General features: G+C 37.0%; 2 long non-coding RNA genes across 2 annotated transcripts; both read right to left on the minus strand.

The window, feature by feature from the left end:
• Positions 1-896: 896 nt before the first annotated feature.
• On the minus strand, positions 897-2,288 carry LOC309701636. Its single transcript, XR_014275191.1, has 3 exons — positions 2,219-2,288; positions 1,071-1,160; positions 897-986 (listed from the first exon to the last, which is right to left on the minus strand). It is a non-coding gene; the product is annotated as an uncharacterized lncRNA (long non-coding RNA).
• A 4,151-nt stretch (positions 2,289-6,439) lies between these two features.
• LOC309701116 lies at positions 6,440-9,124 on the minus strand. Its single transcript, XR_014274877.1, has 3 exons — positions 8,539-9,124; positions 7,999-8,081; positions 6,440-6,490 (listed from the first exon to the last, which is right to left on the minus strand). It is a non-coding gene; the product is annotated as an uncharacterized lncRNA (long non-coding RNA).
• Between the last annotated feature and the right edge of the window lie 5,714 nt (positions 9,125-14,838).

Consider the following 14,838-nt stretch of genomic DNA (forward strand, 5'->3'; position numbering starts at 1 on the left):
ACACTTCTGTGTCATACAACATAAATCAAACATTACAGCAGCCCTTTAATTATAAATGAGTGGGCAAAAACAATAATGTATTTCAGTACAATTCCTCCACAAACAACCTCAGTAACAAAAGAAAATGTAGCATGTTTATTACCTGGACAAGGTGGTGTTGAATCAGAAGCTAAAACATACCAATTTACTTCGTTTTTCTTACTCCACAATGGTGTCTACAACTTCTGATTAACTGAACACACCAGCCAATCAACAGTGTTTAGTTATTAATAGAAAGAAGCAGAGCAGTGGGGCCTGATGACCGACTTTGAGAACCACTATAAAGATTTGTAAAGGTATATTAAAAATAAAGCGGCGCATATATATATATATATATATATATATATATATCTCAAGTCTTCCAAATAACAATAATTTTAAATCACACCCTTCTAAAATACCTCAGAAAACAAACATTGCAAAGTGAGGCAATTTGTTTTTGCAAATCTGCTTACCGGTATTATTAAACATTAACTTTAACCTAGCAACTTGGTAAATATCACAGAATCAAGAAAATTACAAAACATGTTAATATTTAACAACGCAACAATCCAAAGGTAAGGTATTATGAACTCTCAAAACTACACTTGTCTAAGACTGCATAAAAAACACAAGCATCAGCACATCTGAATATTGCAGCCTAAATTACATTTGTTTTATAACAGAAGTTTTTACTTAAGAGACATTACCTGTGGGCTGGCTTTAAGCCCATCAAGTTCCAGAAACACCTTCTGGAATACCTCTAGAGTGTTCTTTACTTGTTTGGGGTAGCTCAGATTGAGAGCGTATATAAGTCCCATCATTAAGGCACACGCTCTGGGCACATCAAGGTCTTCCAGGACAGCTGTTCCTTCAATCACAATTTTAGCGACGGCTGGAAGTGGCACTGCTGCACGTCTGGTGACTACGATCTTTACCACTTCTTCTGAGAACTGTTCTTCACCATCCTGGCAAGTAGGTTAAAAAGAAACATGTCGGTATTTTATGTGCTATTTAAAAATATAACACAAAACAATGTGAGATTTACCTACCAGCTGTTCTCTGAAGAGATCCTCTTCTTTCTCTTTCAGATACACCATCAGGCAACGGATTGCGACCTCTCTTCTTGTTTCCACTGAACTCTGGAGAATAAAAAAACTTTACTAGGCCAAAAGTCAAACATATTACATTCATAGGACTAGCGTTTTGCTAATTATTGATTTAATTTTTGTTTTTAACAAATAAACAATTTAATTTTTATAACTTGAATTTAATCTGTTACATACTGCCCTGCTTTCAATGCACCCTTTGCTAGCAGTAGGATAAGGTGAGTGAAAGTAAATGTAACCTAGATTTGGAGACTATTTCAAACAGTTTTTGTTGAGTTCTAAGGACTATAAAAGACTACAAAGGCTTATCGAGGCTTTTGAGTTAACAAGTTATTTTAAGTATAAAACCTTCTCTAAAATACTACAATGAAACACTGAAAAGATGAATCCAAAATTCAAAAAATAAATAAATAAATCTACAGACTGTAGTTTAAAATTGGAAAAAGTGTGTCATATCCAAATGTGTGAGAGGATTTTCTTTTTAATTATTTGAAGACCACTGTAGACATGCCACAATCCCACACTTCACATTATGCTTACAATTACAGAAGGTAACGAAAGCAAGTCTTATGTGCACACACACAATTTAGTTTTTTCTTGCTAGGTCGACTAACTTTAACCTCAGGCATATTTCACATTTGCGCTTAAAATATCAATACATTTGATAGAAATACTTTTACTCACATAAATACTCTGGCATAAATTCACCACATTTCACTCTGTCAGTAATTAGTTACCTCACCCAAGACCGTCGAAACAAATTTACTCTGACACCATGATAAAAATGCAGGCAGCTGCTGACTGGTTAATTTGAACATATACAGGTTCAAATTGAACATGCTCTGCTGTCTGCAAGGTCTGTCAGCTAACCAAATGCACCCTGACAAGTGACAAATTTTAAGTATAAGTGGAAAAATTGACAATGTACTCTGTATTTGCGAGGAACGTTTGCTAGCTAAAAGAAAGCTAGCTAACAACTTTAACTTTAGCAACTTTACTATGCTAAACTATGATTAAAACCATCAAATTTAAAGTGTACAAATATAACTTGTAATTAATCTATTTTGAAATTCAATACTTAGTTAACTCACCGAACACAGTCTAGGGGAAACACACCTCTACTCCCACAAAGTGATAAGAATGCAGACAACTGCTACGCGTGTGATGATACGAACATATGCTACGGGGTTACCCTCTGCTGTATGCATGGTCTCATACACACCTATGGCTAACCAAAGTAACGACCGGAGTGACAGATTTAATTGACAGATTTCATTAACAACAGGAAAAAATACAAACGCTCTTTTATACTTTTATAGAGTAACAACTAGCATAACACAGAGTGTCAATTCACATCATGTAGCTGCCATTGTCAGACTAAACTTAAGCAGTAAATTCCTGTAACTAGTACATATTTATTAAAGACTATAAAACAAGGAACTTACCAGGTAGTGGTGCCAACCTCTGTTTTTTTCCGTTTCTTCTTTTTTTATGGTAGTTGTAATTATTTTTTCGTTATGGTCCAGTTATGGGCAGTTCAAACACGAAAGATGTTCAAACTCACTTTTACATGTTACACAAACTTAATATTTTCTGTTGTTGATTGATGATAAAAGTATTTTGTTCAATATACTCAAACATTTAAGTTAAGGAGGTGTTTATTAATTTCTGTGTTGCACTGACTTTTAACATTGATTAGTCAACTCACTGAAATGTGTACATGTAGACAACTTACTTTTTTAAGTAGAAAAATGCTTTTTTGTTAAGTTCTACCTACAAACACCATGAATATTTTTTAGAGTGTAATTAAATCATGTAGGATCTGTATGAAATTCAACAACTTAATTTGTTCTTGTTGAGATGACAGGATACAACCTAGTAAGGGTGGTTAGTTGCTGGACTCATGAAATTAATAAGATTGCACGAGATTTCAAACTGCAGGAAAATCACTGGAATTATAAGAGGCAGACAACTATACACACACCACATGTACACTGAAAAAAAGGCCATGTTGGATTTACTTCATTCAATAGTGGACATTGGTTGCACACAAATGTTTTGCTTTGGCAGAAACTTAAACAACTGAGTTAAATCAACACAACTTTTTCATATTCAGTAAACCTGTGCATTTTGTGTTCATAAAACGCGATTGAAACATGTTCAGATGAAGTAAGTTAAGCTCTTGGAATATTTTAATCCTTCACAATTTTGTCATTTTATTTTAACACTATTCAATAACTTTTACCCCAATACTATTTGGTCACTTAAATACTACATGCTGTCTTCATATTACATAATGTTCAACAAAGTCTAGATCCTGGTTACCATAAAGATTGAATGGGTCTTCATCAACTACCATCCTCCTATCTTTATCCTGGTTGCAGGAGGGCTGGGAAATAACCCTGAAGTGATAGGTTACAAGGCAGGGTACACCCTGGACAGCTGACCAGTCTATCACAAAGAAACAAACAACCATTTACATTCACAGGTAATTTAGAATCACCAGTTAACCCTAACTACTGCATGACTTTTAACTGCGGGAGGAAACCAGAATACCCAGAGAGAAACCTGCAAACTAGCCAGAATGTGGATTTGAACACAGGACCTTCTTACTGTGAAGCAACAGCACTAACCACCATGCCAACAATCTAGGAAATGTAGGAAAGCTATGATTTCCTGTATTTGATGCAGAATTGTTTTGTTTTTGTAATAATACACGATAAATAGCAATAGCATGCACGTGGTGCGTGTGTAGTTGTCTGCCTCTTATAACTCCAGTGATTTTCCTGCAGTTTGAAATCTTGTGCGATCTTGTGAATTTCATGAGTTCAGCAACTAACCACTCTTACTAGATTGTATCATAGAAACATGAAATTATTGTGTTCAAATTACAAGTTAGACTATTTTAATGTAACAACAACCCAATTTACTTTTTTTTGTTATACCAAAAAAAGTAGAGGTGGCTGCTCGACTTGACTGAGATGGATGCCTTCCTGAAACCACGATCTAAAGAGCGCGAGTCTGAAACCCGTGCAGTGTCGCGGGATTTAACATTGCTATACTATTGACTTACTTCACTTGAACATGATATGAACAATTTAATCTAGCCTCTCTGCATATCATGTAGTTTCTACACTATGTAGTTACACTTAACTTTAAAGCATGAGGCACTTGTGTTAAATACACGCAAGATGCTTACGTAAATCCAAGAGCTGGCCAATCCCTTTTTTTCAGTGTATGCTATCGCTATTTATTGTGGTTTGACAGAGATGTACCGAACATTCTGCATCAAGCGTTGAAATCACAGCTTTCCTACTTGTGTCAGGGCTGAATTGGTGGCATGGTTAGTGCTGTTGCCTCACAGCAAGAAGGTCCTGGGTTCAAATCTACAATCTGGCTAGTTTGCAGTGGGTTCTCTCTGGGTCTTCTGGTTTCCTCTCACACACTGTAAACCCGAACAAGTTGACTGAACTTAAAACTTTTATGGAAACTGATTACCTCAAAAGATTTAAGTACAAAAACTCATATCTTCTAAGTATGGGGTACTCAAAATTTGTATTTATTGTTAACCTAAAAATTTAAAATTATATTTTATATTTTATTAATTGAGCTTTACTCAAAGACTGTATACTTTAATTTCAATATTTTTGTGTTTCTTGTAGTTTATTATTTTGATGCAACACAATGCAATTATATTACAACCTAAACTCAAATTATCTGATTATTAATTAAAAGATATTTATGTTTCAATGTTTGAGTGTAGACTACTAACAAAAAAAAAGTACGGAAATTCAGTTACTTTACATTTTGTTTATTTAACATTTTTTCATGAAAATTTAAAAACATCACAAATGTTTTTATAAAACAACTAACATGGACATCGGCACCATAAAGTGAGCATTATAAATTCTGTGTAGAACATTTATCTTTTTATAAAATCACAAAGGACGACATCAGTCCTAATTGCATCTTTCTCAAAATACACAAAAATGCAAAACAAAAAGTCAAATACTAATCACTTTTTTTTAAAATAGAAATGAAAAACATTTTTTTAAAATGGGTACAAAGATGATCAGCTTCCAAATAACCAGATAAGGCAGTCAAGTATAGGAAAATTAGGTAAACTGATGGAGTTAAATCCACCCAAAGCCTGTAGTAAACTTAAAGTGCTTCAAACAAAGTGCTCAGTAACAGAGTGCGTGTCCTAACAAACATTGCCTTATATTCCTTAAGAGCATGTAGGCAGGGGTTTCAGGGGTTTGCCGTCATCAAGCCCCATGAAGATATTTTGGACAAAGGCAAATGTGTGAACCAGCTTCCTGGGGTAGTCTAAATGCAGAGCATAGATCAAGCCAAACAATAAAGCAAATGCATCTGCAAATCTGGGAATATCTCGCATCACCTAATCGCCTTTCACCACAACAGCCATGCTTGAGGAAGTAAAATGGACTGGACTGGGAAGCGCTGTCGGTAACCACAGTGAGAAGGGCAACTGGAGTGTCACTGAGGGTCGACTCATCCAATGCGTCCGCCTGGAATAGACACAGTATCAATGGTAAATGGCCTGTATTTGTATAGCGCTTTACACATTCAGTCATCCACACATTCACACACTGGTGATGGCAGCTACATTGTAGCCACAGCCACCCTGGGGTAAACTGACAGAGGCGAGGCTGCCGGACACTGGCACCAGCGGGCCCTCTGACCACCACCAGTAGGCAACGGGTGAAGTGTCTTGCCCAAGGACACAACGACCGAGACTGTCGGAGCCAGGGCTCCGAACTCCCAACTCTTGAGCCACGATCGCTCCAATTAAATAAGTAAGGTTGGTTTGAGAGAATGTGACAAGCATGACCTGTAATCTAGCAAAACATTCAGCAGTGTAGTGGGTTACTTTGTAACGAGTTAGGGTACTCTACTTTTTTTTGAAAAATGTACATTAACGTGTTAGCTTCTTGCATTACATAATTTGTATTTTTGTTATTTTTCTAAAAAAAAAAGTATTTTTTTATTTCATGACTTTATCTCAAAAAGAAACTAAATCTTGACTTCAGCCTGGTTTTTGGGCCACCTGCAGCATAGCCATAGTGCTGTGATACGCCTGTGCCCTGCTCCTGACCTGTGTGTGTTTGTGTGTGAGGGTTTTCTAAAGAGAGGGTATTTTGTTTGTACAATTTGGTAGCTGCTAGGGTATTAAATTGTATTTAAAAAAATCCATAGCATTTTATCTTACTGGCAGAATTTAAGTAATGCAAAAATACACTTACATTACATGTCTAAAATAATTCTGGGTCCTCCTCCCACAGGTATACAGGAAGGGCACGAAGTACTGCAGTGCGTTTCACGTTGATATCAGGCGCATCCTAAAAAGGGAAAAGAAAAGTTCATTTAACGCAAAGTTTTCAGGTGTCATTCTTTGGGGAGACTACATGTTTATGAAACTGCATGACATCAGACTCTACTAAATTTTGGAGACTTTTCTTTTAAGATACAACCTTTCTGTCTCTTGTGACAGAGAGTCTGTTTCTTAATCATTTGACAAAAACCCTACACAGTATTTTAAAATAGTGTTCTCCAGATCAGAGCTGTAATCTATATAGAACATGGGGTTCAAAGCAAGGAAAAATTGTGTGTTTATCAGTGAAACTTTTAATTTGTGTTAATTTTATCATTATCAATATATGAAATCTTCACCTTAAGGGACTTAATGAATGGTTTCTTCTAAAAATTAGAAATGATTGAGTCATTTCACATCATATGAAAATATTAATTTTTAATACAAATTTGGCCCTACAAAAATGGAAACTCAGTAACAAAGATAATGGAGATTCTCTAAACACGAGCGAATATCACAGTAAAATTGTTGATTGTGATTTACACATTGGATGTATCCTCAGTGATTTGGTACAATTATACAACATTTTATAAGAACTGAACAACTGATGAAACAACTTACTTATGTGACCACATATGAAGTGTTATAACTTACCACAAAAGGTGAACTGTGCCACTGACCCTTGGTAGATCTGCACATGATAAAAAAAAAAAGCATTATAAATACTAACACAGCTATTAATAATTAGGGGTACATTTAAGATGTTAATGTCACAAAATAAAATAGACTGGTAGAAAGAAGTACAAGGAAATGGTAATGGGGGGAGCCATGAAAGTAGATCTTTTCAACATGATTCAGTGTGACAAAGCCAGGGCATGATTTAAAAAAAGACAGGTTGTCACGGTCCTGGGTCAGTGACCCAGTGTTTTGAGTTTCTTGTGCCTCTGAGTTTTTTGTATTATGTTCTTAGTTCTCTTTGTTGTCCCAGCGTATTCTTTAGTGTAGTGTCTTAGTTTGGTTTTCTTGTATTCTGTTTAGTTCTCTGAGTATTTAGTAGCCGCCCTCTGTGTCTTAGTGGCTCTGTCTCCCCTAGTCTAGTTTGCATCTGTGCTAATTCCTGTTTTACTTTGAAGGTCTGTGTCTCATGTGAGTGTATCCTACTTTGCTCCCTTGTCTCGTCACTTCTGATTTCTCCCAGCTGTGCTCTCCTTCTGTGTCTCATTCCCCTCGTTACTTCCCAGTGTATTTAAACCCTGTGTTTCTCTGAGTCAGTGCTGCGTTGTCCCTCAAGCTGTGTGTTTCCTCGTGTGCCTCGCTGCAAGCTGTGAGTTTATATTTTCCCAGTTTAGTTTTGTATGCTCGTTTTCTGTGACCAGCAATTAAAGCTGTGATTTTGAGTTCATCCCCTGAGTCTGAGTCCTGCATTTTGGGTCCAACTCCTGCCTGCCGCACAGCGATTCATGACACAGGTCTTTTAACCTAAAAATGTTTTAATGGCCATGAAGAAAGGACTCTTCAATAGATCTTTCAACTCACCTGTGTTTACTGTCTCCACCTGAAATTAATTGCAGTCTGAATTTTTTTTTTTTTCTTCTGTCTTTTTGTCTTTGGTCTTCAGCCTTGGAAGAAAAAATAAAAATATTGAAAACCTTATTAGCACACTAAATATACAACACCTTGCTATATTTCAATTGTTTTAGATAGAAGTTGCCACTGCTAGCTAAGTCACTTTTGAATGATGCTAATGAGAAGAAGAAAAAAAAAAACCCTGCCGAAGAATGAGGCTGCTGTTGTAAAAACGCCAACTTTCTTGCGTTGGCAAGGGGTCGTTAAAATATCACTAAGACCCTTTCTTTATGTGTGATTCTTAGTAAAACTGTGTTTTAATCGGTTAAAACTGACGACATAATCTATGTTTGAAAAAGAGCGCGAACAACAGCGAACAACTATTCACCACCTGGGTCTGTGCTTTTTAACACAACAGCGCATTCGAAAACAAGTTATTGGCTGCAACATATTAATATACTTGCTTTTTTACAGAAAAAATAAACATAACGAAGGTTCCGTTTTACTTACAAGTTTCTCCAAATGTGTTCTCCAGTCGCTCGAGAAGGGCAGCCATATTGAACATAATTTTCTGACAACGTCGTTCAGGTTAGAGAGAAGACGTCATGACGTCATGACGTCCACATGCGGAGCTCGGAAAAAAACATTTACTCAAAAATCATAATTAAGAAAGCAGTATTTACTCTTAACTTCTAAGCCATGTACAATTATAACTGTTTGAATCGTTAACCGAACAGAAAAGTTTTAAGTTGTTTCAACTTTGTGAGGAATTTTAATTGTTATATCCACAAACTTTATAAGTCAGGTAGACTGTTGGGGTTTACAGTGCAGTTGAAAGTCCTGCAGTTGTTAGAGTTAGGTTAATTTGTGATCCTAAATTACCTGTGAATGTGAGTGCAAATGGTTGTTTGTCTCTAATATGATAGACTGGTGAGCTGTCCAGGGTGTACCTATCACTTCTGGGTTTTGCCCCAGCCCCCTGCATCTCGGATAGAGACAGGGAGGATGGTAGTTGTTGTAGATCCATGCAGTTCTTATGTTAACCCTTAAAACCGGTCCGAGCGGGCACGCTCTGTTTTGAGTAACTATTTTTAAATCCCGGTAGCACTGCAACAACGTGAGCTAGCGCAATAATTTTTTTTGCATATGAAACCGGAGAAGTTGTACTTACATCTTATGCCATCAGCTTGTCACGGTTTCCTTCCACATATAGCTTTGCAAAAACTGCATAAAAAGCACTTGCAGCAACAAAAACACAATATTCCAGAAACATGCTTTGCTGATCCGATCAGCTGTTCAAAACACTTCCTACGTTGGAATAAACGTCAGCGCGAACTATCGCATGTCCGCCATGACCTGCCCGAAACCGGAAGTGACGTCATTTTCGCAGAAATGTAGTTTTTTACCATCAGGGCCTTATGAGCCTATACTGGTGTTTTTAAAAGTTATGTTTGACTTTATGACTTTGTGTCATTTCTGAGATGCGTAGGACTCATATTGCACTGCTGGAAATAGTTTATTTTGATGCATATGCTGCTTTTTTGCAAATTTGCAGTATAATATTTATTTTCGTTTTTCCTGCAGTATATAAAAATTGGTGTATTTCAAAAATAAAACTATGAAGACACTCAAAATAAATTTCCTGTGGTGGGAAACTATTTTGTGCAACTTTTTTGTATTCACAGTTTTGAGGGATAAGCCTCTTAAATTTCTCTAACTACAAATATGTTAAAAAAAGAAAACAATTTTCAGTTTTTTTGTAGTTTATTGCACTTTTTTTGCAATTTATGTAGTTACTATGCACTTAATGCATACATATTATTAAAATTTAGGCTGTAATGGTTGTATTGATGTATAGCAACTTGAAATGCTCCCAAAAATGGCACCACACCATGTAAAAATATAATATAAGCTCTGGCGGACTTGGTTCTATGGTAGGTCTTAAAGGGTTAACCAGACTCTAGACTTTGTTGAATATTATGTAATATGAAGACAAAATGTAGTATTTAAGTGACCTAGTAGTATTGGGGTAAAAGTTATTGAATAGTGTTGAAATAAAATGACAAAATTGTGAAGGATTAATAAAATATTCCAAAAGCTCACCTTACTTCATCTAAACATGTTTCAATCGCTTTTTATCAACACAAAATGCACAGGTTTATTGAATATGAATAAGTTGTGTTGATTTAACTCAGTTGTTTTAAGTGTCTGCCAAAGCAAAAAAGTTGTGTGCAACCAATGTCCACTATTGAATGAAGTAAATCCAACATGGCCTTTTTTTCAGTGTTCACTTGACACCTGTAATATTCCTCAGACGAAATGTGTACCACATTGGTTTCCATAATGTATATGTGAAGTGTACAACAGAAATATCTTGGAGGGTATGCTAGTGACAAGCCATTGTACCTCTAAAGGTACGATAAAGTATGCCATTTACTTAGAGTGCACTGAGACGAATGTCAAAAAGTAATCTGGGGATACACTCAGTAATCAAATATCACTCCTCTCATTTCCTATGTGTGAGGAAATCATCTTGTTTGTGTTTTCACCACTGTGCCTTTGGTCATAATTAGGACAAATATGCCATGCGCAGACATGTGTGTACACACACACACACACACACACACACACACCCAACACGAACATTTATAAGCTTTCTACACTGTGGATCCACGGTTAAAAATATCCCAGTAAACACATAAAACTGCATCAAACCGAGCTTGGCAATAGCAATAAACACCATCCCTTCATATTAACATTTTGTTTTGTGAAATGCCAAATTCAGACCATAATAAAAAAATAATAATAAGCAATACCAGCTGCTAGCTGCATGGTTGCTAATTTCAGGTCAGCGTGACGTCGCAACTGCTGAAATGTGTTTGAACCGAGGCCACAAAATGGCTTCCTTGATCTAAACGGAGCTGCTTTAAATGGGAGTTAAAGGGATGTAATTGAACCTTAAATATGTTCCTCAAAAAATCTTTAACTATTTACCAGGGGATAGATAACCAGCTGGTATAATGCCGTGGAAAACTGGATTTGAAAGCTTTAGAAGTTTCTTTAAGGCATTTGTTAAGCTCTGTCGTGTCCATCGCCAGAAAGAAGCTGTGCTGTCTGTCTGGGGGAATTAAACGGAGGCAGTTTAATCAATCACAGAAAATATCATTCTCCATGGAAGCATATCAGAGTGTGACCTTGGTCTTGTACAAGCGGGAAAGCAGCCAAAAAAAAAAAAAAAAAAGCTTCCACCACAACTTCCAGTATGGAAATTTATTTGAATAAGAGTCATTGCAGAGGGGCAATGTCAAACAAACATCCCTCAGTCAAAGCAGCACTGAGGAGGAAATGGGTTTAGTGTTGCAGACAGCCAGCAATCCAGTTTAGCTTTAGCATTTTGTCAGTTATTACTTTTTTTTCACAGAGAAAGTACAGAACAGGAAGGATGTGAGAGGAAATTGGAGCCAAATTCCATCCCGGTTCACATGCTGTACATGGCCACTTTCCCCAGGCGAGTGTGTGAGTCAGCTCAGTGACTGGGAGCAACCCCGAGGAAGAGTTTTTGTTCACCTGTGACGATGTGGCTCGCCCAATCCTCACTAGACTTTAAATTATTCAGCACCAACACCAGCTGTCTTCTCTTATAGCTCAATATCCATTGTTAAATCTATAAAGAACATGTCAACAAAAAAGCAATTTGACAGCCATAAAATAGTATTTTAGCATCAACAAGGTGATTCCCAAAGAGCTATTAGCTGAAACATGGTATAGCTCTTTGTGGTCTGCAGTTTGTCCTTAAAAAAATGAGAAAATTGGACAAGTAGAGGACAAAAAAAGAGACAGGCCTAGGAGAAAACTATCTACATCACATGACTTATATCTGAAAGTCATGTCCTTAAGAAATAGGAAAACGAAGAAGAACAAAGAAGTCTTGATGCAGAAAAATATACTAAACCCAAATTTGAATTATTGTTTCAAATCATTGTTGTCATGTGTGGAAGAGGTTGGGATGGACATGGTGAAGGCGCTGTCATGGCTTTGGTTGTATCTTAGTCAGTGGTGTTGGGGATCTTGTCAAAACTGAAGGAAGTATAAACGCTGGAAAGCACCATCACATTCATTAATCCATTTAGATTACCATCTCAAAATCAAGTGACAGACAATGGCTTCTTTCTTAGTATGACAGTGATCCCAATCACACTGCTAGTGCAGTAAAAGTATACCTGTATAGAAATGCATACAATGGAACATTGTCAGTTATGGATTGACCTACCCAGAGATCATGTTAAGACAGAATGGATCATGTTTTTTCCGCATACTAGAGTAATAGGGCCCCTGAGAACTGTAAAACCTTTGGATTTTTTCAGTTCTCGTCTCATTTTTATTACTGTTTTTGACTTTCCCTAAGTCATTCAAGCTGCCTACCAGTAACCAAGTGCATTACTGGAGGGATATTGTAAAATGTTGGAAAAGTAATTTAAAACTTTGGTAAAATGAAGTTAAAAACAATGGTCCTGTCACATCAACACCGTGGTGAAAAAGGCCCGACAGCGTCTCTACCACCTCAGACGCTTGAGAGACTTCCAACTGCCCTCAAAGGTGCTTAGGAACTTTTACTCGTGCACCATAGAGAGCATCCTGGCGGGAAACATCTTAACCTGGTTCGGGAACAGCACCATGCAGGACAGACGAGCTCTACAGAGGGTTGTGCGGTCAGCTGAGCGCACCATCCGCTCCGAGCTCCCTGACCTGCACTCAATCTACAGCAGGCGGTGCTGGACCAAGGCCAGGAAGATCGTGAAGGACCTCAGCCATCCCAACAACAGACTGTTCTCTCTGTTGAGGTCAGGAAAGCGATTCCGCTCCCTGAAGACCAACACAGAGAGACTGAGGAGGAGCTTCTTCCCGCAGGCGATACGGTCTCTCAATCACACCACCACACAGTACTGACCCACACATATGGTTCTTACACACACACTGGACTTTCTGGACTTTGGTTTTGCACAACACTGGTCACTATATTCTTCATTTCCGGTTAATACTTGTACAGCTGCTGTTATTGTGTATATATTTATTTATATTTAGATTCCTTCATACATTCTTATATAGTTCTATATTGTGTATTGTGTATTTTGTTGTACAGTTATTTTATTTTCAACTTTAATTGATATATTTATCTTTATCTTATTCTTCCCAGTTAAATTTACCCTTCATTCTAATTTGTGTTGTACAGTTATTTCATTTTTAACCTTAATTTATATTTTATTCCTTCCTAGTTAAATTTACCCTTTTTAATTTTTCATATTTATTTCCTATCTTATTCATAGCCTTTTCCTTTTTTGTTCTCTTTAGGTCACGAGCAGTTGTCCAAGCATTTCACTACATATCGTACTGTGTATGACTGTGTACGTGACAAATAAAATTTGAATTTGAATTTGAATTTGAAAACAAAAAAGTGCTGCTGTGTGGGTTTTCTCTGGGTACTTCAACTTGCTCTAACAGGCTAAACAGTGATTATAAATTGGACGTAGGTGTGAATGTGAGTGAGTAGATGTTTGTTGTGCTGGACTGTTGATTTCTCTAGGTTGTACAACACCTCTCATATCAGAGCACAGCTTCTCTTTAGAAGAAAAGCAATCCATATTTTTAATTCTTGAACTTGAAGCTTTGGCATTTACTCAGACGATGTGATAAGTGAACCCGAGTACAGACTCATAGGCAGAGCTAACTAAAAAGAAACCTTTTATTGAATATTCCAGCCAAGGTACAAAATCCAAAAAGTGGATAGGAGAAGACAAACTCAATCATAACAGACAGTGAGTTCACAGGGAGCCAACCAGAGGCTTATGCTATGAAGCGAGTTCAACATATCCAGGGTATTGTTCTGTTATCTGGATTCACTTACCCCTAACACTGGCAGGGATAAGCAGTCATACAGCTGGTTATCAACTCACTAAATTAATCCAGAGTTTCACCTGCACATTCACATGAAAGGTTCTGTGATCACAGGATCTGACTAACGAAAAAGAGACATTTTAGGACTCAAATAAGTCTTTTTCTGTCCAAAATTATCTCTAACTCTCTAACTAACTCTAATCAGAGACATTATATGATGATGGTAAAATGATGATTCGGTCATTCTTCCAAGAATGGTGAGGCTGTTTCCTGGAGAACTGACTGGTAAGTAAAGTACTGGTAATTTCATACCTGCTGATCTCTAATCTGGAATGTAAACTGCTCCAGAACAAACTAGGTTCAAAACACAAGTTAAGATATACTCCAGCAGTGAGCCACCATTGTAGTAGAAAACCCAGAATAAACCCTGAAGTTACTTGGATAAGATGACATCCTGCTTCATAGGGAAGGGCAACACAGACTGAGACCACCACGCCCTCACTGACATCATACAAAGCTGAGAGCAGAAAAAAAACAAAACAGGAACACGACATTTTTAAGGTCTGAGCTAAAAATGTAGTGGTTCATGTTTAGTGAGTGTATTAACTGCTAGCTAGCTAGCTAGGCAGATACATAGATTGATAGATAGGTAAGGAAAAGCAAAATAGTCCAGGTTATTGTTAGGGTGAAAGGTGAGGTACAGTGTGTGAAATAAACCTATGACAGCTGGGATAGACAGATTTATAACAGAACAGTATTTAAGAATGTTATTCATTTGCCATTTCTTTGCAGCACAACCTCATCAGAAAAACAATAAGGGGATTAAAATAGTTATTTTAATCATGCTTTTGTGTGTGTAAAATGTCTAACCTTTCTTAAAAGACAGTAGTGGTGACGGCACCACCCCTTCAGTACGCT

This window comes from Aulonocara stuartgranti (assembly GCF_965226115.1).
Source record: "Aulonocara stuartgranti genome assembly, chromosome: 23".
Lineage (NCBI taxonomy): Eukaryota > Metazoa > Chordata > Actinopteri > Cichliformes > Cichlidae > Aulonocara > Aulonocara stuartgranti.